Raw genomic sequence first — 26,495 nt, 5'->3', positions numbered from 1 at the left:
TACAAGTGAGGGACATATGTCTTACATATTCCAACCTGAGGAATCTGCGGTTAAGATATTCACAGACAGCAGGCCCCAAACCCCTTTATCGGGCAGAACCCGGGTTTTCTCCAGCGCTAAGGATGAGAGAATGGCTTAAGATAAGACTAGCGCTGTGTCAAACAGGCCCTGAGTGCTTCAAGTCTACCCGGATATGCGTTGGAAGAACTGGTCTGCGGACGAAGTGATCTGATGGCCCTAAGAATCGCTTCAATGGCGTATACCCCTGACTCCAGAGTGACAATTTTAGCATGTGAACAATTTGATAGTGCAAATGCGACGAAACCGGTCAGTTCATATGTATTTTCCAAAGCATGCAAGGATGTAAACTTCTTTACACCAGTGTTCAGTTTTAAATGGTGAGATTATCATATTTTCCGAACACTGATGAATAAGCTGGACAGTCTTTTCGAAAATCGTGAACAATTACGGCGATGGCCGAGGTTATCGTTGAGACATACCCAGGACTCACAAGGCCGAAGGCGGATCTTTCCCTGGAGTGAAAACGTCCGGAGCTTCGATGGAGCGGGCAAGCGACTATGCAACGATGAATTGGAAACGGATAATGGTCAGGGCTAACCGGACCCTTTATCTGTAAGAAATAGTAAAAATGTTGAATTATAACGTGTGTTCAAATTTTGAATGAAATCATTGGTTTTGAAAATGTATCTCACCCTTTAACGAAAGGGGAAGCTGTCATTTCTCTCACGCCCTGGTCTGTCGCAGAGAAATGTCATGTCTGGAAAAAACATGGATTATCTTATAGTCTTTCCTACAGTGGTATGTTATAAAGTTTGTAATAATGTACAACTGCAGGCCTCCAAGGTTTTTACATAAAACACTCGTGATGCATGTTTAAATATTAGTCAAATTTGGTAATTAATTCTAACATGTCTTAAAAAAGGTTGTACTAAATATTTTGGAATGAAATAAAAGGAATTTAAAAACTGTATCTCACCCTTTAACGATGGGAAAATGTATTTTACATCATCACCCCGCTCTGTCGCCAAGGAAAAAGACACGGAAAATCAGGGTGCGTGTGTGAGTGTGCAGGACCGAATATTTAGCTGCCAGGACAGATTAAAAAAGAGATGTGAATAAGTGAATCCCTCCTAATGGATATTTCTGAAGGCTACTGGACATAAGTGATTGGGAAACGACCAATTTTCGGCGTAAGTCCAAATAATCACATACCCAAGAATATTTCTATATTAAAAAAGGAAAAGTGTGCACTCTGAACGACTTCGTAAGACACCAGGCAGCAGTCCCAGGACAGATAACATAGTCTGTGAAGCCCTCCTAATGGATATTTCTGGATGTGAGTAAGTGAAAAATATATTTTAAGTTTTCTTTGAATATTATCGTGATATTATTGTAATATTAAACACGAGTTATTTGTGTTTTTCAGACCAAATGCACATATAAGTTAAAGTGTATATATTTCGTATAACTGTTAATATCCTCTAACGCTTGTTAGGGTCCCTATCATTTACGCAGCTTTAAGATTTGGACTCGCTAAATTGTCTGGATATTATTGTAATATTAAACACGAGTTATTTGTGTTTTAAAACGGGGGACAACAATTTTTTTTAGGTATGTATTTCAGGCCAAATGCCCATATAAGTTAAAGTGTATATATATCGTATAACTGTTAATATTATCTAACGTTTGTTAGGCTCCCCAACATTTACGCAGCTTTTAAGAGGTTTAACGGATCTGGAACACAATGAGTTAGATTCTCAGTCTCAAAACCCCGGCAGCCAATCAAACACAATGATTCTCAGTCTCAAAACCCCAGCAGCCAATCAAACACAATGATTCTCAGTCTCAAAACCCCGGCAGCCAATCGCCATCAGCATATTTTCGACGTAAGTCCAAATAATCACATACCCAAGAATATTTAGAAATTAAAAAACAAATAGTGTGTACTATTTTAAAAGCTATTTTTTTGTATTTACAGCCGACATACCAAGAAGGATAAAGGCATCATTATGGACAACTGACACAACGGGTGACTTGGATGCAATTCCCCAACAACCAACGCACAACTGTGGCCCAAGTGCATTGCGCAGAATCACCCCGGCCCAAGATCAACCGCATTTAAGAGTAAACGTTCTTGAAAGAAAATGTCAGAGTGTAAAGGGCCTAGCAGATGAAACTCTCGAGATTCGGCACAGTAGCAAGCCCGTGCCTCCAGTCCTTTATTTGCACCGGTGGAAGGGTCTGTCGATTCCATAGAGACTCCTGCAGTATCCTTGCTAAACAGCCCGGCGCTGAATTGGGTCTTGAGAGTGTCTTCAGAGTCGTTGAGTAAACAATCCATGATGGCATCCATTTTTTGGTCTTCGAGACAACATCATCAACCCCGAGCCTTCTTGACTCTCGACATCTGGTGACGCCCTTCTGGTCATAGCATTGGCCACAACCTCACTTACTATATGTTTTGCTGCTGATTTTAAATGCGGTTTGGCTATGCTGAGGCCTCTCTTCATTAACGGTAAAACCATCCTAAAGAGGTTACTAAATATACCTCCTATCCCCGAACCGTACATGGTTGGGGATCCATAATAGCCGGGTAACCCATTACCCACTTGATCAACATAGTATGAGACATAACGGTTAGGGTCGAGATGTCGGTGTTCCATAACTCTTTTTAATTTATTTGTATTATGTATATAAAATATATAATACTAATATTATATATGTAGAGAGGTTTTGGTGGGTCTAAAGTGGATGTTTACAATCGTTTTACCATAAGTAAATTCGATGTTTTCGTTCTGATCCGTTTTAAGCTCAACAAGAATGTTTTCAATATATTTCTTGCTTACAGGTACGTAGTGTGGCTTGTCGTAGGTGACAGTGACTATGTCCCCATCCTTTCCGTCTATATGAACCGTTCTCAGGAGTGGCTCACAGCTGTCACTGACCCTTTGATAGGATATGATGTCGGTATACACAAATATGTTGTAAAATCCTGCATGTATATCCGCGGGGAATGGGAATAATTTATATTTCACATACGTCCATTTATTGGGACCCATCCCCAACATGTAGGCTAAATTACCACCTGTCTTTATTCCCCCGGCAGCATCTCCTGAGATTTGTACACGTTTATGTATCGGGTTGTAGATCAGGAATATTTCCATATTGTTCAGTATTAGGAGTTCATTAAACTCGGAGACGATCCTGTCGACGGTTCTATAGAACCCTTTTTTAACGCAGGTTCCGATAACTTTTTGCAATAAAATTCCCGGTCCTTATCTTTGATATTATACCAGCTATGGGGGTATGTAATCTCTCTGAGACCTACTTCCCAGGCCTCTGATAACTCTATAGGCTTTGGAAAATTGGTTGTATAATTCGAACTCTGATTATTACGATATATATGTGCGGACGCATTACTGGGGAGAGTCAAGTAGAAGCCGTTGTGTTCCATGATGCACTCCTGTGTACACGCGAATGATGATGTATTTTATCATGCATGGGGGTTTAAATTAACCCCAGATGCCTCCACCACATCGTGCTCTAATACCCAACTGTTGAACTTTTGGGGCCAGTTTTTCCAGCGGACCAGCACCCATTTTTGACCCCTTTCTCTCTTTTGATCTAGAATCTCCTCCACGTGAAAGACTGTCTTTACCCAACTGTACCTTCTGTAATTCCTTCTCATAAAAAGATCCCTCTAGAAGTTCCCCGTCATAATCTTTTAATTTGTAGACAGGGGGTATGCGCGGCAGACACTCGGTAACCATGAACAACTCATCGCTGTAGCCTTGCTCATATGTTTTGTCGAAAACACCCCTCAACTTGGATATACGCACCAAGTCCCCCACAATGAATTTAAAATGTTTTTTTTTTCTTACGGCGAAGGGGGAACAAACCATACAGATTTTTAAAGACTTGAAAAGAGTTTTCCGAAGAGACCTCGGAGGGTTTCATCCGTATACTCTTATGGTAACTATTGTTATACCCTATTACTAAATCTTGAACTATATCGATATATCTATGCGTGTTGTGAGCTGTAAAATAGCGCCACATCTGCTCCTTCAGAGTTCTGTTAAAGCGTTCAACAACTGAAGCTTTCAAATCCGAGCCTGTAGCAAAATGTACTATATTGTGCTTTTTCATGAGTTTCTGAAAAGTATTATTACTTTACCGCCATCAGTCTGCACTTTCTTGGGGGCTCCTCCTTCCTTCAAGATAGAGTCAAAGGCCTGGGTCACCTCTGCACCACTCTTATTTTTTAAGACCCTGACAAAAGCTATTTTAGAGAAAATATCTATAACCGTTAGCATGTAGCGATTTCCATCATTTTTATCTGCAAGGGCCTGCATGTCACATAGACCCGCCTGAAATTGGGACAATGGGTGGGTAGAAAAACTCTTTCTTGGATTGTTGTCTTACGGGTTTATGTAGAGTGTGCGCATCCTGCTCTGATACCCACTCATTCACTTTAGCATCGCTTAACCGGCTACCTGTTTCTTCGGCTATAGCTCTCTGTAAACATTCCTTACCCCCATAAGACCCCGGGTTAGAGGGATTATAATAAATGTTTTTCAACATCTGCTCTGCCATCCTTCTTGCCTCTCTGAGGTACAATAACGTTAATGAGCCACTTTCAAATAACGACAACATTTCATTTTCATTTCTTTTTCAAGAAAACATGATGTATAACGTATACAGACAATTCAGAATTCGTTGCAGGATACATGTCCCCGTTTTCTCAATGATCACATCATGCAAAACCCTGTATATTTGGTTTAGATTAACAGGCTTGTGTCGCACACATCCACTATATAAGTATATAAACAACAAATATGATACATGTTACAATTAAATGGTGTTTCAAACAAATAAAGTAAAATCTTAGACAAGGTTGTTTCTAGTTCTTCAGAATCACCACCAAGCCGGGTTACCATTTGTGTCCATTGTAGACTCTGGCCCGCATGTCGTACATGATTCATGATTTGTTCCATTTTCAGCACACGCTCTACATTAGTCCAGGAATTGTGGGTTGTGTACAACTATACATTGTTCACTTTATTTTCAATAATTTGATGCATAACACTTGTAAGTTCTCTCAAAAGAAAAAAGGTATTTATTCTCTCTAACATCGTATACACATAGTTGCCCATTGCATTACATCTAAATAACAAAAATATCACTCGTTCTCTTGGGGTTTATTGAGCCAGAAAGTCATCACATCAGCCACCACAGCTTCCCTGTATTTGTTATCGTCCACCAGGGTGTGTTGGATTTCTTTGAGTTTCTCGTGGATGTAGATCGCCTCCTTCAGTTCATGTAGGAAAGCCTCGGTTACCCCGTAAACTCTGGGGATAGACGGCACTCTGACCAGCGATGGTATAAACCTGCAGGACCAACATCTTTTCACCAGCGCCTCAAAATGGTTGAAGAAGTAGTATCTTGGGGGGTCGTATAGGCATGGATGCCTGCACTGGCTGGGGTGATTGATCTCACAACCGATGCATTTTTCTCGTATATATTCTCCAATCACCACATCTAAAAGCGTGGCTACAGAGGCCTTGATGGTGTCCACAAAAATAGTACTGACCACCCCATCAAACATGTCCTCAGGCTGTCTACATGTAGGGGGTGTCGTGGGTCTTCCCAGGGGGGAGTAGAATGTTGGGCTGCGAGGCATACAATCCTTAGGGTCGGGCCCCCATGACGTTTCGGAGTCCTGGTATGTGGTAGGAATATCCATGGTTAATGCGTAAGTGAAGAACTGTAGGTTTTAAGGACCCTCCTTTTATTGTTGAACCAGCCCTCTGGGTATCAGGTCGTGGTTAACGCAGCCGCGTACTCAGTTTTCTTCGGGGGGTGACCCTTCTGACGATGTACCTTCTTGGGGCTCCATTGAATCATAATCCTCGGGATTCGTATATATTATGCACTTCTTTAGCCGAACAATGCTCTGTCGCTGTTGGCTCTGTACAAACAGAGCGTCCAACAACTCCAACATTTTCAATTCCATTAAATCCCAACTTTTAAAAGGAATAAGCATGCGCAACCTAAAATCCCGAATGTTTTGGTTGCGGGTTTCCTCGTTGCTGATATAGAACTCCACGCAGCCACATGGAAGTCCATTCTTTCTTTGTATTTTCACCCTGTGAAATACTCTTCCTGAGGAGTCAGGGGTACCTTCCCAACGGGTCTCGTAGCCTGTGAACAAGCTATACCCCTTGGTGATAAGTCCCAGTTCGGGACACAAAACCTGGCGAAAAACCGTCCAGTCTTCAACCCCATAGTCCACTCCTAATGTCTGGTCGGCATATTCTTCTCCTTCGCTACCGTATAGAGGTTCACTCTACAGGCCAATTAATCAAACAGATACCCCCATTGCTGTCCATTAGACATCAGCACTTGATCTTTCAGCGCAGTTGCGGGCGGTATCTGGGTTCTATACACACTTAGAAACCGCTTTTTTGGCACATCGTATATTGCGGCATTATACTTGGCCCTTTCTCTATGTTTCAGCCGCTGTCCTGCTTCCGTTGTTACAGTCATCACAGCTTTGCCACTGATCACAAAATCCATGTTTAAAAATCTTGTTTACTGTTCTGGTGTCGCATGTCTTGTTCTGGACTTTTATTTATAATGCGTCTGCCACAGCCAATACCCCGGACATTCCTGCTTCATTAGATAACAACCATAAGGGCAATAAAACTGGGGGTGGGGGGCCATACTCTTTCAAAAGTTCAAACACAGAACCCCCCCAGTTCAACCAGGTCCCTAGACATCAATCAGCATGACAACTTCAAAGGATGCAATATAGATATAAAATAACACACCCTCTAACACGTGACCACAGGAACAGGATGTCCTGGCCAGAGGCCCATATTTGGACATGTACACGTCATCATGGACACAGGGTCATCAATCAAAATTTTGACCCGTGCCGTCTACTTTATTCTCTCTCCCCTGTAGTGCCCTGAGATGGTGAACAGCTACAACGTGAGGATACCAATGCCCCTGTAGTGCCCTGAGATGGTGAACAGCTACAACGTGAGGATACCAACGCCCCTGTAGTGCCCTGAGATGGTGAACAGCTACAATGTGAGGATACCAATGCCCCTGTAGTGCCCTGAGATGGTGAACAGCTACAATGTGAGGATACCAATGCCCCTGTAGTGCCCTGAGATGGTGAACAGCTACAATGTGAGGATACCAATGCCCCTGTAGTGCCCTGAGATGGTGAACAGCTACAACGTGAGGATACCAACGCCCCTGTAGTGCCCTGAGATGGTGAACAGCTACAATGTGAGGATACCAATGCCCCTGTAGTGCCCTGAGATGGTGAACAGCTACAACGTGAGGATACCAATGCCCCTGTAGTGCCCTGAGATGGTGAACAGCTACAACGTGAGGATACCAATGCCCCTGTAGTGCCCTGAGATGGTGAACAGCTACAACGTGAGGATACCAACGGCCCTGTAGTTCCCTGAGATGGTGAACAGCTACAATGTGAGGATACCAATGCCCCTGTAGTGCCCTGAGATGGTGAACAGCTACAATGTGAGGATACCAACGGCCCTGTAGTGCCCTGAGATGGTGAACAGCTACAATGTGAATACCAATGCCCCTGTAGTGCCCTGAGATGGTGAACAGCTACAATGTGAGGATACCAACGGCCCTGTAGTGCCCTGAGATGGTGAACAGCTACAACGTGAGGATACCAACGCCCCTGTAGTGCCCTGAGATGGTGAACAGCTACAATGTGAGGATACCAGCGGCCCTGTAGTGCCCTGAGATGGTGAACAGCTACAACGTGAGGATACCAACGCCCCTGTAGTGCCCTGAGATGGTGAACAGCTACAATGTGAGGATACCAGCGGCCCTGTAGTGCCCTGAGATGGTGAACAGCTACAACGTGAGGATACCAACGCCCCTGTAGTGTCCTGAGATGGTGAACAGCTACAACGTGAGGATACCAACGCCCCTGTAGTGCCCTGAGATGGTGAACAGCTACAATGTGAGGATACCAACGCCCCTGTAGTGCCCTGAGATGGTGAACAGCTACAATGTGTGATTCATAACCAAATCCAACATCCTCCTCCCCTAAAAACAATCTCCTCTATTTACAAACTCCAACCAGCAGACTACATCATCCAATTCCAATCACCCCATAATACCCCACTATGCCCAATTACTTATGCCCCAATCTCTCTTCAACAGCCATACTGCCCACCTACACCCAGCTATGCCCTTTCACCAGACTCTACCCTCACCCAGTTTGCTCAATCCCATCCTGTTATCTCCCTATAATCATGCTGACACTAAGCCCTACAGATGTAGGATCTTAATATGAGCCAGTTTGCTGCAGCAGGAAAATAATCCTGCAGCAACAGGAAATGTGAATTATTATGTGGATTATAATTAATGGACCTCTTTTTTAGGGGTTGATAGATTTTTCGTTATTGGAAATCAAGTCTGACATTTTAAATGGAAATGACCAACTTCAGGATCCGTTTTATACCTTGAATACACTACTGTGCAGGAAATGTCTCAGCAACAAGAGAGTGATCAAATTAAGATCCTTCATCTGCATGTCAAAATGCCCCCCCCCCCACACACACACACACACACCCCATGTCCCTCTCACCCTCCAGACCCCTCTATCTCCACACCGTGCAGACAGTCTACACTGAGCACAAACACCCAAACTCTCCCTCTGTGCTCTTTTCCCCATCTTTGATTTTCTGTCCATCAAGGGGGCGTGGATTAGCGCTCTGTTGTTTATCTGCTCGTCAGTTTTATCTATCTATCACAGAGCCATCCGCTCTGGCCCCCGCAGCCCGGCCACTGCATTAATCCCATATCAGCCGGCCAACCATCCATCACGCTGCTGTCTATAACGTCAGATCCATCATCCGCCCATCTGTCTCCAACTGCCCCATACACAGGGATGATCTCCACGCCGAGGGGCCGCAGGGAGAGAGGGGGAATAGAGGGCGGTAGAGTGAAATTGAGAGAGAGAGGAGAGAGATAGAGGGAGAGAGAGATAGGGAGATATGTAGAAATAGAATAAGGGACAAATTGAGAGAGAGTGAAGGATAAAATGACACTCTGCATCCCCTCCATCCTTCTTTCCTTCCTTACCTCCCTCCCTCCTTACTTCCCTCCCTAACTCCCTCCTGTCCTGCTGACAGGATTCTCTTCATGTCACTACATGCTTATTACCCATTCCGTTTATTTCCCTGTAATTTGTTTGTTTTCCTCGCCTTGCTAATTCCAGCCAGTGGGAAGAGTGCCAGGCTACCAGCGCAAGCTAGTACACTGCTGAGGAAGAGGAGGGGTCATACACTCCCCATAAACTCCCATAAAGCCCTGGTGCATGCTGGGAGGATCTCTGGCCCCTCCCTTTTCAGTAGAACGGTCACTGCAGAGCAGGGATAGGCTGGGGATATTGTCTAAAGCCTCCAGCTTTAAAATGGCTCAATATCTGGGTTCATTCAGGGTCGTTTGTACTTCCATCCATATCTGCTAACGTGGGGTGAGTGAGAGGGCACGTGTGCTCAGGAGTGGGGTGAGTGAGAGGGCACATGTGCTCAGGAGTGAAGGTGAGTGGAGGGCGAATGCTAGGACAGAGACAGGATGTGGGAGTGGACAAAGGAGCATGTTAGTGCACTCAGGGGCAGGTGAGAGTACACAAGCAGGAAGAGGCTAGATGTGCAAACAGGCAAGTGAGTGCAAAGCCATTTTAGTTAGGGTACACTTTGAGTATACAGTGGCATAAGCTAGTGCGAGGTTAGATGATTGTTCATGTTAGTAGACAGATGGTGGAGGAGCAGAAGACAAGGGTATTGAGTGGCAGCCAGATGAGTGTACGATGCAGCAAATACATGCCAAGAAGTAAGTGCAGGCTAGAATAGAGGCAATCAGTGCACAACAAGCATACAGTTCGACCAACAGAAGATCCTGGGTGTATAAAGGACACAAGGTTAGTGGTTAGTGTACAAAGGGTCAGAGTGACCATCAGTAGAAACGATGCTAGAATAGCCCTGTTAAAAGTCTTATAATGGCCTCAATGCAATTACAGAGTGCCAACCAATTATACACTGGCTTCATATTATTCTCTGTAAATCCACAGCAGTCAGTAGAGCATGTTCTTACATACCTAGTACAAGTTCATTACAGACACTGTCGCCTTCGAGGTCTTCCCAGAGTTATACCCATCACATGGGTTAGGTGTTGCCCCTAATATTAATGTTACTGTAGGCTACATGGTCATTATAAGGTGGGATTTGGAACTTACTGAGTAATTAATAAGAACTTAGAATTTACATTGGGATTTTATTATGTGTATGTATAATAATTGTAAATAAGAATTTGTTCTTCTTAAGGATGATGCAAAATACTGTTCCCACGAAGGAACAGCACTCAGCGGATTTCAGAGCGCCACCTAGAGTTTTTGATAAAACTCATAATTTCATGAAACTTTCATTAAAATACACATTCAAGGTAGTGAATTAAAGCTACACTCGTTGTGAATCTAGCCACCAAGTCAGATTTGTAAAATGCTTTTCGGCGAAAGCATGAGAAGCTATTATCTGATAGCATGTACCCCCAAAATACTGCAACGTCACCTAAACAGACAGATTTTGCGGTAGACGGCGCTACCCAAAACGCATAAATAAAATATAAAACATTCATTACCTTTGACCATCTTCTTTGTTGGCACTCCTTGATGTCCCATAATCAATATTGGGTCTTTTTTTCGATTAAATCGGTCCATATATAGCCTAGATATCGATCTATGAAGACTGTGTGATAAACGGGAAAAATAGCGTTTCATAACGTAACGTCATTTTTTAAAAGTTAAAAAGTCGACGATAAACTTTCACAAAACACTTCGAAATACTTTTGTAATGCAACTTTAGGTATTAGTACACGTTAATAAGCGATAAAATTCATCAGGAGGCGATGTAAATGCTATAGGCAATCGTCTGGAAAAATGACCGGAAAAACCTCGACCAAAACATCCTGTTTCAGGTCGGAGGGAATCGGTTCCCTTGGGTTGGTTCGACCAAGAATCAAATCCGAATCAAATGAGGAGACTCTATACATCCTGTGGAAGCTGTAGGTACTGCAAGCTCGGCCTCATTTAATACGGTTCACCTTCAACAATTCATGTAAGTGGCGCATGGATATTTTTTTCCACTTTCAGTGATCAGATTTTCCTGCGCTTTTCGATGAAACAGACGTTCTGTTATAGTCACAGCTGTGATTTAACCAGTTTTAGAAACGTCTGAGTGTTTTCTATCCACACATACTAATCATATGCATATACTATATTCCTGACATGAGTAGCAAGGCGCTGAAATGTTGCGCGATTTTTAACAAAAAGCTGCGAAAATTCGCAGCCTCCTTAAGAGTTAACTGACTTGCCTAGTTAAATAAAGGTTAAATAAAATCTAAAATATGAGCTCCTACTGTTGGTAGAGTTTGATCCCCAAACTCATTCTTTTGGAAAGGAAAAACAAAGGAAACCCCTGAATGAATGTATTATTTAAAACTAACACCAGTAGGATACCTTTTGATAAAGGGATCTAGAAATGTAATTCTAAGTCCTTAAGCCTTGTGCCGTCTATAGTGAATATATTTCCGTAGAAATAGGAAGAATGTATAATAATGTTTATTCAATTCAAAGCAAGGTATTTCCGTAGTTATCTAATGAAAATGGTGCTGTAACCCAGCAAGGACACTGCATATCATACGATCAAGGACACTGCATATCATACGATCAAGGACACTGCATATCATACGGTCAAGGACACTGCATGTCATACAGTCAAGGACACTGCATGTCATACGGTCAAGGACACTGCATATCATACGGTCAAGGACACTGCATATCATACGGTCAAGGACACTGCATATCATACGGTCAAGGACACTGCATGTCATACGGTCAAGGACACTGCATATCATACGGTCAAGGACACTGCATATCATACGGTCAAGGACACTGCATGTCATACGGTCAAGGACACTGCATATCATACGGTCAAGGACACTGCATATCATACGGTCAAGGACAGCCAATGTGCAAAAAGTACACAGTAGCAAATGTCAGTCAGAATTAGTGAATACTCTCTGTGAGATATGAGATATGTTAATCACAATGGTTATTATGACTAGGGCTGTGACGGTCATGGAATTTTGGTTGACATTTATTGTCCATCCAAATGACCGCAGTCACCCTAATAGCCGTTCGAATAGCAAATATGGGAAGGGAAAAAAAGACTGCATGTGCTGCCCTAGAAATAAAATGAATAGAACTGGCGTCTCAATTCAAGTGGGGAGGGGGCCTTTGCCCAACTGAAGACTAGTTTGCAGCAGATACAGACTCAACCACACAAATGCCTGGCTGTCCCGTCTTCAGTCAGCTGTTCGTTCTACACAGCTGTTCTATGTATTTTATGACGATTATTTTATTTTCATGACTGTCTTCATCCATAAAAAGGTATATATACGGAAATTGAGCCAGACCTAATTATGACTGCAGAATGTCAATGTAGCTACAAACGACAGCCAGTTAACAATTCAAGTGTTTTTTAATGAAATACCGTATCTATTCGTATATATACCTTTTTATCTAGCCCTGTTTTTATTTGGGGTTTCTACATGAACATGGATGAGGAGGATGGAGGAAGGCTCTTTCTTTCATCTATAATGAGCACAAACAAACATCTCCAAACAAATGTTATTGTTTGACTGGCCCTGCATCAGGGTAGACAGCTGTCAGGAGGAATCCTTCTCTATCCGCAGGAGAACTCAGTTCATTAGTAAGACAGCTTTACTCAGGGTTCCCTGTTCCAGTTGGAACAAACACTACTCTGACATACTGTACCTGCCGGTACGCAATACAATTTGACTCATCATTCCGCAATACCTGTGTGTGTGTAAATGTGTGTCTGTATTTATGTGTGTGTGTGTGTGTGTGTGTGTATGTGTGGTGTACTATATTGGGGAGTGGTTGTATTATATCAGTTCTCTCTCATGCTCTCATTGCTTTGACTCCAATAAAGGGGTAAAAACCAGCCTTCCATAACAGATGCAATTACCACGGGCAAAACACACACACACACACATACACACACACACGCACACACACAGACTGAATTAATCAGGCCTTAGACAAATAGCTGTGTAAATTCAGTGGATAACCAGATCAATAGTGTACACTCAATTCATTTGAGTTCACAGAGATGTCAAATTCTGCATAGTTCCATAACACACTGATTATACGGCCACCACATTAATTCACCAGATCAATAAAACCAATCTTTCAAATAAATCAAGTCACAAGCAAAGCAATGAGCCAATTGTAAGGGGAAAAGGCTGAAATGCCCTATTCCAGAGGCATTGTAATGTCCACCATGCACTCTGAGCATCAGCAACAACAAACAATAAAATAGTCAAGGAAGAGACAGGGCATAGTAATTGGTTTTATTGGATGTAATGTTGGATGTTTTGAATAGCTGTGGTCAGTGAGGTCAGAACATGACGTGTGGTCACTGGAATACCATGTTGCTGTGAGGTCATGGTAGGTTAGGTTGTGGTCAGTGTAGTTGATTTGTGGTCTGATGATCTATGACGTGTGGTTTGTTTGTGTATGCAGTGGGATGAGCTGAGTAGAACTGGTAAAGTTCATAAAGATTGGATTGTGTGGTTATTAAACTAGGCCCCAAACCACTGTCTGTGTTAAACTATGGTCACATAACATGTCTTATATGTGTTATGTTGAAACTATATTCAACACATACTCACCTGAAAATATTAAGCCTTGAGTTCTGGTCATATTGTATGGACAAGGGCAGTGAAGTGCTCCACAGTCATTGTTTGTGGTAATGAGCACCATTATAATTATATGGAAAAATAGTAGGTATTGGAATTAGAGGTCGACCGATTAAGATTTTTCAACGCCGATACCGATACCGATTATTGGAGGACCAAAAAACAGCCGATACCGATTAATCAGCTGATTTTTTAAAATGTATTTGTAATAATGACAATACAACAATACTGAATGAATACTTATTTTAACTTAATATAATACATCAATAAAATCTATTTAGCTTCAAATAAATGAAACATGTTCAATTTGGTTTAAATAATGCAAAAACAAAGTGTTTGAGAAGAAAGTAAAAGTGCAATATGTGCCATGTAAGAAAGCTAACATTTAAGTTCCTTGCTCAGAACATGAGAACTTATGAAAGCTGGTGGTTCCTTTTAACATGAGTCTTCAATATTCCCAGGTAAGAGGTTTTAGGTTGTAGTTATTATAGGAATTATAGGACCATTTATCTCTTTACCATTTGTATTTCATATACCTTTAACTATTGGATGTTCTTATAGATACTTTAGTATTGCCAGGGTAACAATATATAACTTCCATCCCTCTACGCCCCGCTACCTGGGCTCGAACCAGGAACACATCGACAACAGCCACCCTCGAAGCAGCGTTACCCATCTCTCCACAAAATCCGCGGCCTTTGCAGAGCAAGGGGAACAACTACTCCAAGTCTCAGAGCGAGTGACGTTTGAAACGCTATTAGCGCGCACTCCGCAAACTAGCTAGCCATTTCACATTGGTTACACCAGCCTAATCTCGGGAGTTGATAGGCTTGAAGTCATTAACAGCGCAATGCTTGAAGCATTGCGAAGAGCTGCTGGCAAAACATACAAAAGTGCCATTTGAATGAATGCTTACGAGCCTGCTGGTGACTACCATCGCTCAGTCAGACTGCTCTATCAAATCATAGATTTAATTATAACATAATAACACACAGAAATACGAGCCTTAGGTCATTAATATGGTCAAATCCGGAAACTATAATTTCGAAAACAAAACGTTTTATTTCGTATTTGTCACGCCCTGGTCTTAGTATTTTGTGTTTTCTTTATTTATTTGGTCAGGCCAGGGTGTGACATGGGTTTATTTTGTGGTGTGTTTGTGTATTGGGGTTTTTCGTAGGTTTTGGGATTGTGGCTTAGTGGGGTGTTGTAGCAAAGTCTATGGTTGCCTGAGGCGGTTCTCAATCAGAGGCAGGTGATTCTTGTTGTCTCTGATTGGGAACCATATTTAGGCAGCCATATTCTTTGAGTGTTTCGTGGTTGATTGTTCCTGTCTCTGTGTTAGTTTGCACCAGTTTAGGCTGTTTCGGTTTTCACGTACGTTTATTGTTTTTTTATTGATCGTGTTTATTCGTCTATTAAACATGTATCGAATTAACCACGCTGCATTTTGGTCCGACTCTCCTTCGACGGAAGAAAACCGTAACAGTATTATTTCAGTGAAATACGAAACCGTTCAGTATTTTATCTAACGGATGGCATCCCTAAGTCTAAATATTGCTGTTACATTGCACAACCTTGTCATAATTACGTAAAATTCTGGCAAATTGGTTTGCAATGAGCCAGACGGCCCAAACTGTTGCATATACCCTGACTCTGCGTGCAATGAAAAGCAAGAGAAGTGACACAATTTCACCTGGTTAATATTGCCTGCTAACCTTTCTTTTAGCTAAATATGCAAGTTTAAAAATATATACTTGTGTATTGATTTTAAGAAAGGCATTGATGTTTATGGTTAGGTACACGTTGGAGCAACGACAGTCTTTTTTCGAGAATCCGCAACACATCGATTACATGCAACGCAGGACACGCTAGATAAACTAGTAATATCATCAATGTGCAGTTATAACTAGTGATTATGATTGATTGATTGTTTTTAATAAGATAAGTTTAATGCTAGCTAGCAACTTACCTTGGCTTCTTACTGCATTCGCGTAACAGGCAGGCTCCTCGTGAGGCAGGTGGTTAGAGCATTGGACTAGTTAACCTTAAGGTTGCAAGATTGAATCCCTGAGCTGACAAGGTAAAAATCTGTCGTTCTGCCCCTGAACAATGCAGTTAACCCACCGTTCCTAGGCCGTCATTGAAAATAAGAATGTGTTCTTAACTGACTTGCCTCGTTAAATAAAGTTGTAAAAACAAAATCGGCGTCCAAAAATACAGATTTCTGATTGTTATGAAAATTTGAAATCGGCCCTAATTAATCGGCCATTCCGATTAATCGGTCAACCTCTAATTGGTATGTCCATTGGCAGTTGGACAGTGTGGTCAGTGAACATCATAAATCCAGTAGACGTTTCGTAGACGCTGTGGATCGTTGATGACAATAATACAGTAAGGAGCAGAAGGTTGAAGGAGAGAAGAGAGGGAGCAGGCCACAGGGCTAATCTCAGGTGAGAGATGCGTAGTCTCACTGTAATTATAATTCTTAATGAATCTACTCTGGATGCGCTCTCTGGCTCTGTCTCTCTCTATCTACCCCCTCTCTCTCTATCTCCCCCTCTCTCTCTCATCTCTGTCTCTCTCTCTACCCCCTCTCTTTCTATCTCCCCCTCTCTCTCTCCTCTCTGTCTCTCTTTCTACACCTCTCTGTCTCTCTCCTTTCTCTCATCTACCATCTGCTTATGTGTTATGCTTTAGTTGTTTTGGCTGCTTTTATTTATGAATCTACATTGGCCTGTCACCCCTTTCTTCATGAGCTCCCTCTCTCCTCCTCCCTCTGTTCCTCTACCTCTCCCTTTCTCCTTCCTCTACCTCTCCCCTGTTCCTTCCAACTCCCATTTCTACAGACACAGGCAAACAAACAGCTGCCGTTGTGTGTCCTTGTGGTGTCTCCTCTCTCACAGCTCAAACCCTAGCTGACACACACACACATGTACACACTCTTCAAACACATCTTCTCCAGAGCGAGTGTTGCGGACAAAAATAACAGCTCCCCTCACACACGGCAGAGCTGCACAGTCCTCTATGGACAGACTCATGTCTCAGGTGAGCACTGCTGCTGCCCTTACAGAACAGGTAACCACACACACACAAACACACACACAAACACACACACACACTCCGGCGCCATGCAGGCTCGCCCCCCTGTTGATGCATTTCTCTTTATCTAGCCTGACGCCTCATGGGAGCTGCTGATTGTTCTAAGAAGACAATGAATAACTTCTGCACTAATTCCCCTGCTCTGAGAGGGTCAGTGGAAGCAAGGAGCAGTGAGCAGCCAGTGAGGAGCAGTGAGCAGCCAGGGAGGAGCCAGTGAGGAGCCAGTGGGTCATGTAGAGAGTGGTCTATTAGGGGGAGGAAGTGTCTCTGTGTGGCAGAGAGCGCAGGCTGATAGGGTAATGAGGACAAAAGTGTCAGTATTGATGCCGAGAGAGAGAGAAAGAGAGAGAGAGAGAGAGAGAGAGAGCAATGAAACAAGTCTTGAGTCACCAAGTGTGAAAAGGTATACTGAGGAGGAAGAGTTGGAGGAAGCTGGTACTGGACTGTCACTGATAACACACACACACCACACACACACCACGTCTCACACACCACAGCTCTGTTTCGACCAATTTGAGCAGCCCATCCCAGCAGCTTCATGACCATCACTGCTTCTACTCCAGCCAACACCCTCCGTCAATCTATCAGAAAAGCATAGGAGATGATTGTACAAGCTATTAGGTCAATTGATCCCTGTTTCCTTTCATCTGGCCGGGATCTACTTTTTCAGACAGACAGGTTCAGCAAGGAGCCCATTTAGCCTAACGAGTAGGAAAGCTTAACTTGGATGGTGCTAATGGTTCACCTCTCTGTCTTTCACCCTCTCTGGGGATGTCTCTTCCCTCTCACTGTCTTAGGAGGAAATACATGGAGAGACATGGGGAAATGGAGACAAGTGGAAAAAATGTGTTCTGAATCCTCTTCATTATTCTAAAAGGGATAGTTCTGAGGAGTATTTCTGTCTGTAATAAAGCCCTTTCGTGGGGAAAAACAAATTCTGATTGGCTGGGCCTGGCTCCCCATTGGGTGAGCTTGGCTGCCAAGTGGGTGGGCCTATGCCCTCCAAGGCCCACCTATGGCTGCACCCCTCCCCAGTCAGGTGAAATCCATTGATTAGGACCTAATGAATTTATTTCCTTCTATGATCTGTAACTCAGTAAAATCTTTGAAAATGTTGCATGTTGCGTTTAAATTGTTGTTCAGTATATAAGAGTCATACTTTTTTACTTTAAAGGAGCAATCTGCAGTTGATACATACATTTTTGGGGGGTAGAAATCCATGATATGTAGCCATTGATTATTGAAGAATATCATTTATAAATTCCTCATAAGCTTAGTTCAACTGTCGTACCCCATCAGAATCCCCCCAAATATATGCTTGTTTTACTCTGTTTGTAAACAAATTAAATGTAAACAACCACTATATGTAACAGCAGATCTCCTCTTCGTCTGAAGAGGAGTAAGGATCGGACCAAGATGCAGCGTGGTAAGTGTCCATAACTTTAATCAAAGAAAGCACTGAACACTGAATACAAAAATAACAAAAGAAACGTGAAGAAACGAAACCGAAACAGTACCGTGTGGCGACAAACACTGACACGGAAACAAACACCCACAAACCAACAGTGAAACCCAAGGCTACCTAAGTATGATTCTCAATCAGAGACAACTAACGACACCTGCCTCTGATTGAGAGCCATACTAGGCCGAAACAGAAACCAAACATAGAAAAACAAACATAGACTGCCCAACTCACACCCTGACCATACTAAATAAAGACAAAACAAAGGAAATAAAGGTCAGAATGTGACACTATATGAGCTCAAAACATGGTTAAAACTACATGTGTTATGATGGACGGTCAGTCCTTGAATCCATAGCTCAGTCTATGAATTTGGGAGTGGTAACATTTCTCCAGCCCCATCCCTCAGCTTTTTACCAAAACAGGGACGGGGAATTTGCTTTGTTATTGTTTCAACTGCTGATTGCAGCTTTAAGTAAAGAGCACCTATAGCTCTGGCAGTTCCTTGAATAGAAAACACCTTCCATAACAGCTTTCATCATACTATAATAACATTTATTGCAACCAGCAGGACTAAGATCTTTTCGTATACAGTATCATTATTCTTAAGTGCTGTACTTTCATTGTGTTTCAAAATGGCCACTATGGACCTCCAACTCTTTTTCAAGAACAGCATCTTACGAATCTAAATATATTTGAACAGTGAAATAATGGAGAGGGAGGTTGGAATAGACTGATGCTGTGCTGAACACTAAGGGCCGAGGCGGGGAGTGCTATGCTGCTGGATATACAACGGCAATTGTTGAGACCCTAGTCTGGCTACATTTTTACTTTTCTTTCCCAGTATGAATGGAATAATCAAGCATGTTGAAAAGGGCAATCAGTCTGCCATTGTGGGCAGCAGGTTGCAGGGTGGTTGTTAGGACTGGTGTGACTTACCAGAGTGCCACGCCAATTTGGAGCCAATCCACACACACACACACACGCTACTGTTAACGTGGGCAGATCCAAATGAGTTGCTTGGGTGGCTGAGTGGTCCATTGATTGGGCCTCTTTGAGTCTTTTCACAACTGTAAACCAAGCCCCTTCACAGTCGATAGACACAACCCAAATACGGAGGGCAAACAATCCACTGTGTTCCTACATGGACCCATCAGGCTAATTCTACAGCCCACTCCATGTATGAAAAACAGTCCTCCTGACTGATGCTCTCTGGTCATGTTATAAATGAGGGTGGCTCAAGGATGTGCAGGATAGAGGGATGATGGGGTGAGGTTTAACCCCCCCCTCCCAGCCCTCGCCCCTGTTCCAGATGTAGGAGGGCCTGTGTGACTCGTAAAGGCAGTGGCACTGGGATGCTGCAGTTACAGGCTGCTACATTCAGAGACACATTCACCCAGCAACACTTCACAACACAAAGGCCCTGACTGAGCTCCAGCCCCGAACAGCCTTGACTGGGACGCCCTGTTCCCGTCGCCTTTGTGCCTCCGCACAACAACCCAGACAATTTCTGCTTGTTGCCCATTGTGTACCTCTCTCTCTCTCCTCCGCTCACCAATTCTCTCTCTCTCTTTCTCCCCTTCTTCTGTCCAATCACTCAGAAACATGCATTAACACCTCCACCCTGCAATCCGGTAATCTTGGCAAATACAAAAATAAGAAAAACTAATTACAGATGCAATTTTGAAGAAAAAAAAACATGATAGGGCACAATCAATTACAATAATTACTTTCGGCAACAGCTGTTTTAAAGCGTCCTTGTCTCTCCGTGTTTTTAGGGAGCTGAAACACATACAAAGTTGCCAATCAACTCTGCCTCCGATCCGCCACAATAACTGTCATTAGAATCATAATGGCTTTCCCTGTCAGAAGAAACCTTATCACTCTACACGGCTGGTAAATAACCAGCCAGCACAAGCTGCCAACAGCAGGTAAACACCCTGACCAGTGGGAGAGGAGGATGAGAGAGTAGAGAGAGAGGGAGGGAGAGAGAGAGGGGAGAGAGAGAGAGAGAGAGAGAGAGAGAGAGAGAGAGAGAGATGGAGAGAGGGAGAGAGAGAGGGAGAGAGACAGACAGAGAGAGAGGGAGGGAGAGAGAGAGAGAGAGAGACAGAGAAAGCAGAAAGAGAGGGAGGGAGGGAGAGAGAGAGAGAGAGAGAGAGAGAGCAGAGAGAGAAAGCAGAGAGAGAAAGAGACAGAGGGAGAGAGAGAGAGAGAGGGAGAGGGAGGGAGAGAGTGTGAGACAGAGAGCGGGAGAGAGAGAGAGAGAGAGAGAGAGAGAGAGAAAGCAGAGAGAGAAAGCAGAAAGAGACAGAGAGAGACAGAGAGAGACAGAGACAGAGAGAGACAAAGAGAGACCGAGAAAGTAGAGAGAGACAGAAAAAAATGAGAAATGTAAAATACAGCACATGATAGATAGCCAGATTGTAGGTCAGACGAGGGAGAAAAAACCCATCCTTGCATAGACACGTGCGACGTTATTTAAAAAGGTATAAAGATTACTAGCCAGTGCCTATGCACCTCACATGAGAGGCAGTTGTACAGCAGCACTGCACAACACACTATGAAAAATGCATGGTGCTACGCAGTCTGTCTGTATCCATCAGTGAACACCTCAACCTAATGCAATGGAATGGACCGGAGCAGGCTGGCTGATCATGAATTCAGGCTACAGACTCAAATTGACGTTTTTGCTTCTTTTATGGAATATTATATGTTGTAGTGTAACAGCCTGAATTTAAAATGGATTCAATTAAAATGTTGTGTCACTGGCCTACACACAATACCCAATAATGTCAAAGTAGAATTATGTTTCTAGAAATGTTTACAAATGAAAAGCTAAAAACTCTTGAGTCAATAACTAGTCAACACCTTTGTTATGGCAAGACTAAATAAGTTCAGGAGTATAAATGTGCTAAACAAGTTACATAATAAGTTGCATGGACTCACTCTGTGTGCAATAACTGTTTATTACCTAATCTCTGTACCCCACACACACAATTATCTGTAAGGTCCCTCAGTCGAGCAGTGAAACAACTAAAAAATGGCTGCCTAGCCATGGCTATCAACAAACAACTTGATAGAGCTTGAATAATTTTTTAAAGAATGATGTAGAAATATTGTACAATCCAGGTATGCAAAGCTCATAGAAACGTACCCAGAAACACTCACAGCTGTAATCACTACTAAAGGTGCTTTTACAAAGTATTGATTTAGGTGTGTGTGTACTTTTGTAAATGAGAAATTCTGTATTTCATTTTCAATGCATTTACAAAAATTTCTAAAACCATGTTTTCACTTTGTCATTATGGGGTATTATGTGTGGATTCAGTCTGTAACACAACAACATTTGGAATAAGTCAAGGAGTATGAATAGTTTCTGAAGGCACTGTATGTGCCATTTTCGTAAATGATGATTAGCAGTTCAATAAACTATACGATGCAGCAGGTGTTCCACAGGGCACTGTGTTGTGTCCTGGGTTGTTTGTGGAGGAATTTGTATCAGCGGTGTATCTCTTGACTTAAGTTTGTATTAACATATCCATTTAGTCAGCCTTATGAGTAGCTTTGGGGGATGAACCAATTCATATGCTGAACAGGGTGGATGTTGCTAGGGAAATATAGAGAGGACCGTAGGAGCCACTAGTGTTATTTGTATGAAAAATTGGTGTGTGTGTGTGCGCGTGTGCAAGAGCTAGAATATGGATTGAATATAAACATGGCTTTATTTTCATGTAGGTTTGGATGCAAATGATTCCTTCAGTACATGTGAATATTTGACTCTTCACGTATTACGTATGGCTTCCATTACGCCAACCGCCAAAACAAAATTTCCGATTACCGCCATATTACAACATGGGGGTATCATTAATACCATGCTAATGCCTGACTATTAATCATCCCACTGAAATCCAATAATCATTTTTCTGATGGTGATGTGACACGCAGACAGAGACGCATAAATCCTTCTGTCTTGTCTTCAAGCAGAGAGAATGTTTGGCTTTCAACCATTTCTAGAAGGATGCCAGAGGCTTCTTGAACGCACAAAATAACCGCTTTAATATGTAAAGGGATTTGAATTCCAATACCTGCTACTTCTCTGCATATGTGTGGAGTGGACATTAAGATCCAGAAAATGTATCAGTCCAAAACTAACTTTGGCATGTGCTGATGTAGGCTAGAAAAACTGAGTGGCTGTTTCAATCATGTTGTTTGTATTATGTTAGTTGCAGGCTTCCATTTCCTCTGTGCCCTTACCCTAAAAAGATCTGTGAAAGTATAGGCCTATTCAGTAGTGAATATGTTAATATGGAATATGAAGTGTGTGGTGTATAGGCTGGGCTACGGTTTAACGAGGTCGAGGATTAATGCTTTAGTCCCACACATTGGGGACGGGCGAGCAGTTCACTTTTCAGCTCTCCTGCGCTCTAATGCGGATTTTCTTGTATAACACGCAATGAGCCCTTAAATGATAAAAGGTGTCTCTCCGTGAGACGACCTGCTACTGTGCTGCTGCTGGAAAATGGGGAAATAGATGGAGGTAGTACATCACACCGCTTATGCTGCCTCTGTCTCTTCATCGCATTTTTCTTTCACATACTCTCGTTTTTTCTTCATGGGTGGTTGGGCTCGTATAGGGCGCTGCAAGCCAGGCAATTCGTCCAGGCAAGCTTACCACGACAGTTCATCGCTCACTCATACATTAAATGTATTAAGGAAGCTGGCTCGCTTTTCTTCCCATGTCATCTGCGTACACGTCAAGCCCGTGAATGGCCAAAGTCCTCTTCCAATACCAGTGTCGGACACCGGCAGTCAAATTCAAGCCAAATAGCTGTCGTGGAAGTGATTTTGCGCATAATCATAGATATCAACAGAACGTTGTACAATGTAGTATAGACTAATTGTATAGACTAGTCCACCGTTTTCAATTTCAGAGAGATTGAGGCTAAATAACATTCAGTGTTCTTAACATTAATTCAATTTAATAATGGTCAATTTAAATAGTAATGCATTGCACGTTGCACTTCAGACATTATGTCCAATATAAATGACCTATTAATGTCCACTTAGTCAAATACGAGTGTACACACAAAAATCACCACACGTTTTAATCATGAAGCAACTGTTGTTGACGCATCGTAAACATACTCCACATATGTCCAAGCATAAAATACCAATAAATAAAGCTCGTTACACACCTCTCCACCTCTCTGCCAGACAGACAGATTCCACCGTCACATTCAGTGCAGCATCCCGTAGACCCAAATAGATGACATGGGTTATAACATTAAAAAACCTTGCTTCGTGTCCTACCTTGATTCCTCCAATCTCCTTCCTTCGTTGCTCAGTATATCTCATTCATTCTTCCTTTCCCCTCTTTTCACGGTCCCCTTCTCCTCTGGTTATCCGTCGTTTGTCATTTCTTGGTCCTTCTTCGTGCGGATGCATAAAGATAAACAATTAATAACCTGCTATCTTCAAAACAACCACTGCGAATGAAACGGGAAAAATCCTGCCGGTTAAAAATGACAAAAACAGTGGCGACGTATCCCTCATATCATGTTTATGCTCATGGAATTATACCCATATGCGTATCAGAATAAATAGTAATGCGACCTCGCCTCATTTTTAGACAATATTTCGTTTAGGCGCGTAAAGGCGGTCCCAGTTTTCCATAATAAGCAATAACGTCTCTAGCCTAGCACATAAATGTGTGCTGCGCAGTCCGTTTGAAATTGTTGTAGATAAGCCGTTTTCAATTTGCCATTGCAAAACGTATCTCTTTGGATCTTTTCCTAAATATTTTAGGCTTCAATGGCTAAATACCTTGTGTTGAAGGACCGATGCGGTTCTAATGTCGGTGGTTAAGAAATTCCATTATAGGCTATCCACAATTGTTGACTCTCAATGCAGATATATCAAACCTGGAACCAAAACACAAATATCAAAGGTTCCTTTACCGACTCATGCCACGTAGAAAATAGCAGTCGTTCTGTCTCCTCTGTCAGTAGCCTATGTCGAAATGTCTGTCGCTGGTAGCCCACAGAGGACTTCTACGCACTCAAGAACATTCAAGTAGTCTATTCTCGCACATTTTGTATGAATGACCTAAAAATTCAAAATGATTGTGTGCGAATATTCATAGATTTATGGTGCCCCACAGCTGAGGCGAACTTCCTCAGCGATGTCAACGGGTAGGCTAAGATTATTTATTGAAAGATGGATGTTGGATAATTTATGTTAAATTGAAAGGCTATCATGCGGCTACAAAATAACGACTAATAGTTCTGCAGAGCGTTTAGCTCATATTTCAATAACCAAACACAATGGCATTTTTTCCCCACAAAAGCAAGCAAGTTTAGCTAGTTCATCTTTCCTGTGATGCAAATGTCATATGTCGTTGCCTGTGATGACAGACTGGCAGGCGAGGCGCGCATCTGGCTGTTCACCGCGTAGCATTCAGCGTCGCGCATATGTTGTTTATTAAAATCTCGAAATCTCCACCGAGAAGTCTATATTTCAGGTGAAGTCCTCGAGGCGATAATTAGATTCCCTAGTCGACGTTTGGTCCCTATAGACAGGCGCCACCGCGCACGCAGAAACATAAACGTTATTTCAGACGTGTGATTCTCATCTTGTTATTCATTTATTTGCAGACTACGTATCCTAGACTACGTGTTCGGGTTTATGGTCGTGGCATGGGAGGAAGCAGAGAGAAGACGAAGGAAAGGTGAGAAGGACACAGGGTAAGCTATGTATGTTCGTTTACACGAGTGCCTCGTTGAGAAGGACGCCGAAGAAAGCAGCATTGGTGAAAGAGTATTGTTTCACCGCGTGATGCCGCTCCCTAGTGAAGGCGCTCAGGACGGTAACAGGAACGGCAAGTCTTTTGTATAATAATAGCCTAAGCCTACACCCAAGTCCCCCTATAAAACTGCAGTTAGATACGTTATATTATTGGACATTGCATGCTGTCCAATACACTATTAGGCTATTTTGTCTCCGGGTTCCAAATGAAACCAATGACAGGCCTAACACAGTCTTGGTCTGTACTTTATAAAGGGATTGTGAAGGCTAGTAGACCTAGTAGTAGACTATGTATGACTCCTTCAGATAGTTTAGAAATCAGCCACATCACCGAACTATGTGTTAAACATCAACATTACAATCCCAATGTCAACCAATGAGTTATAACTACTGATTTATAAAATATGTTATACTGAATCATCTATAAACTATTACATCGCATAACAACGCCGCTATAAAGTAGGCCTTCATTTAAAGTGATCTGCTGACAATTAGCAGCCTATAGGCTCGCTTGCTTACTTGCTCATGGTGGCGCAATGTGCTGGACAGTGGCATGCCATAGCTCTCTGTTGTTCATATCAGCTGGTAGGTCCTCCATTCTGAGACCAGTCTGGACAGATGTCCACATTGGTTCCATGTGGCTTTACTAAACGTCTTCGCTCATTAGAGGGAACCCACAGTATGAAACTGCTGGCGGGCAGCTCAGGATGTCTCACACAGTACAACAACAAACAACAGACTGTAAGGTGTTTGGATATGACCTTTTTGTGGGAGTAGACCTACCCTGCATCCATTTCATTTGCAGCAGGACCCTCCTTAGTTTATTCAATTGACACATGGCTGAAAAGGAAAACAATTCCTTGCAAAGGGTAACATTACATTATTACATTAGTTCTAGAATATTTCAAACCACCTGATGGAATTGGAGCGGATTACTTTGACAGCAGTGGGTTTGGACCTGAATCAATCTGACCCATATCTGAGACATTATACAACTAACTAAAGGAAGGCTTTTTGTCAAATAGACAGTGGATTGATCCATTATGTAACCCATGCATTTGTTGGGGCCAAACAGGTCTAACTTCAGTTCCAATTCAATTGCATTGCAATAGCTTTTGGTCTATAGTCTGTAGGTGTGCAGGATGATAACTATCCACCTCTTCCATGCTAGGGCCACTGTTCTGTCCATAGAAATAGCATTGCTAGAACAGCACCGTCATGGCCTCAATGACTTGAAAAGGGAACTTCATTCTAATCATTCTAT

At 42.6% G+C, this 26,495-nt stretch overlaps 1 protein-coding gene across 1 annotated transcript in view; it reads right to left on the bottom strand.

Annotated features, from left to right (window-relative positions):
* Positions 1-25,122, bottom strand: part of LOC112236239 (adhesion G protein-coupled receptor L1) — a 143,477-nt gene extending 118,355 nt beyond the window's left edge. The window contains exons 1-2 of the mRNA XM_042317381.1: positions 24,251-25,122; positions 23,738-23,856 (exon numbers count right to left, since the gene is read on the bottom strand). The gene's annotated coding sequence lies outside the window, so the exon portion shown is untranslated. The remainder of the gene's footprint in view (positions 1-23,737; positions 23,857-24,250) is intronic.
* Positions 25,123-26,495: the final 1,373 nt, after the last annotated feature.

Source organism: Oncorhynchus tshawytscha, unplaced genomic scaffold (genome assembly GCF_018296145.1).
Source record: "Oncorhynchus tshawytscha isolate Ot180627B unplaced genomic scaffold, Otsh_v2.0 Un_contig_4004_pilon_pilon, whole genome shotgun sequence".
NCBI lineage: Eukaryota > Metazoa > Chordata > Actinopteri > Salmoniformes > Salmonidae > Oncorhynchus > Oncorhynchus tshawytscha.
This window is presented reverse-complemented; position numbering and strand designations above follow the sequence as displayed.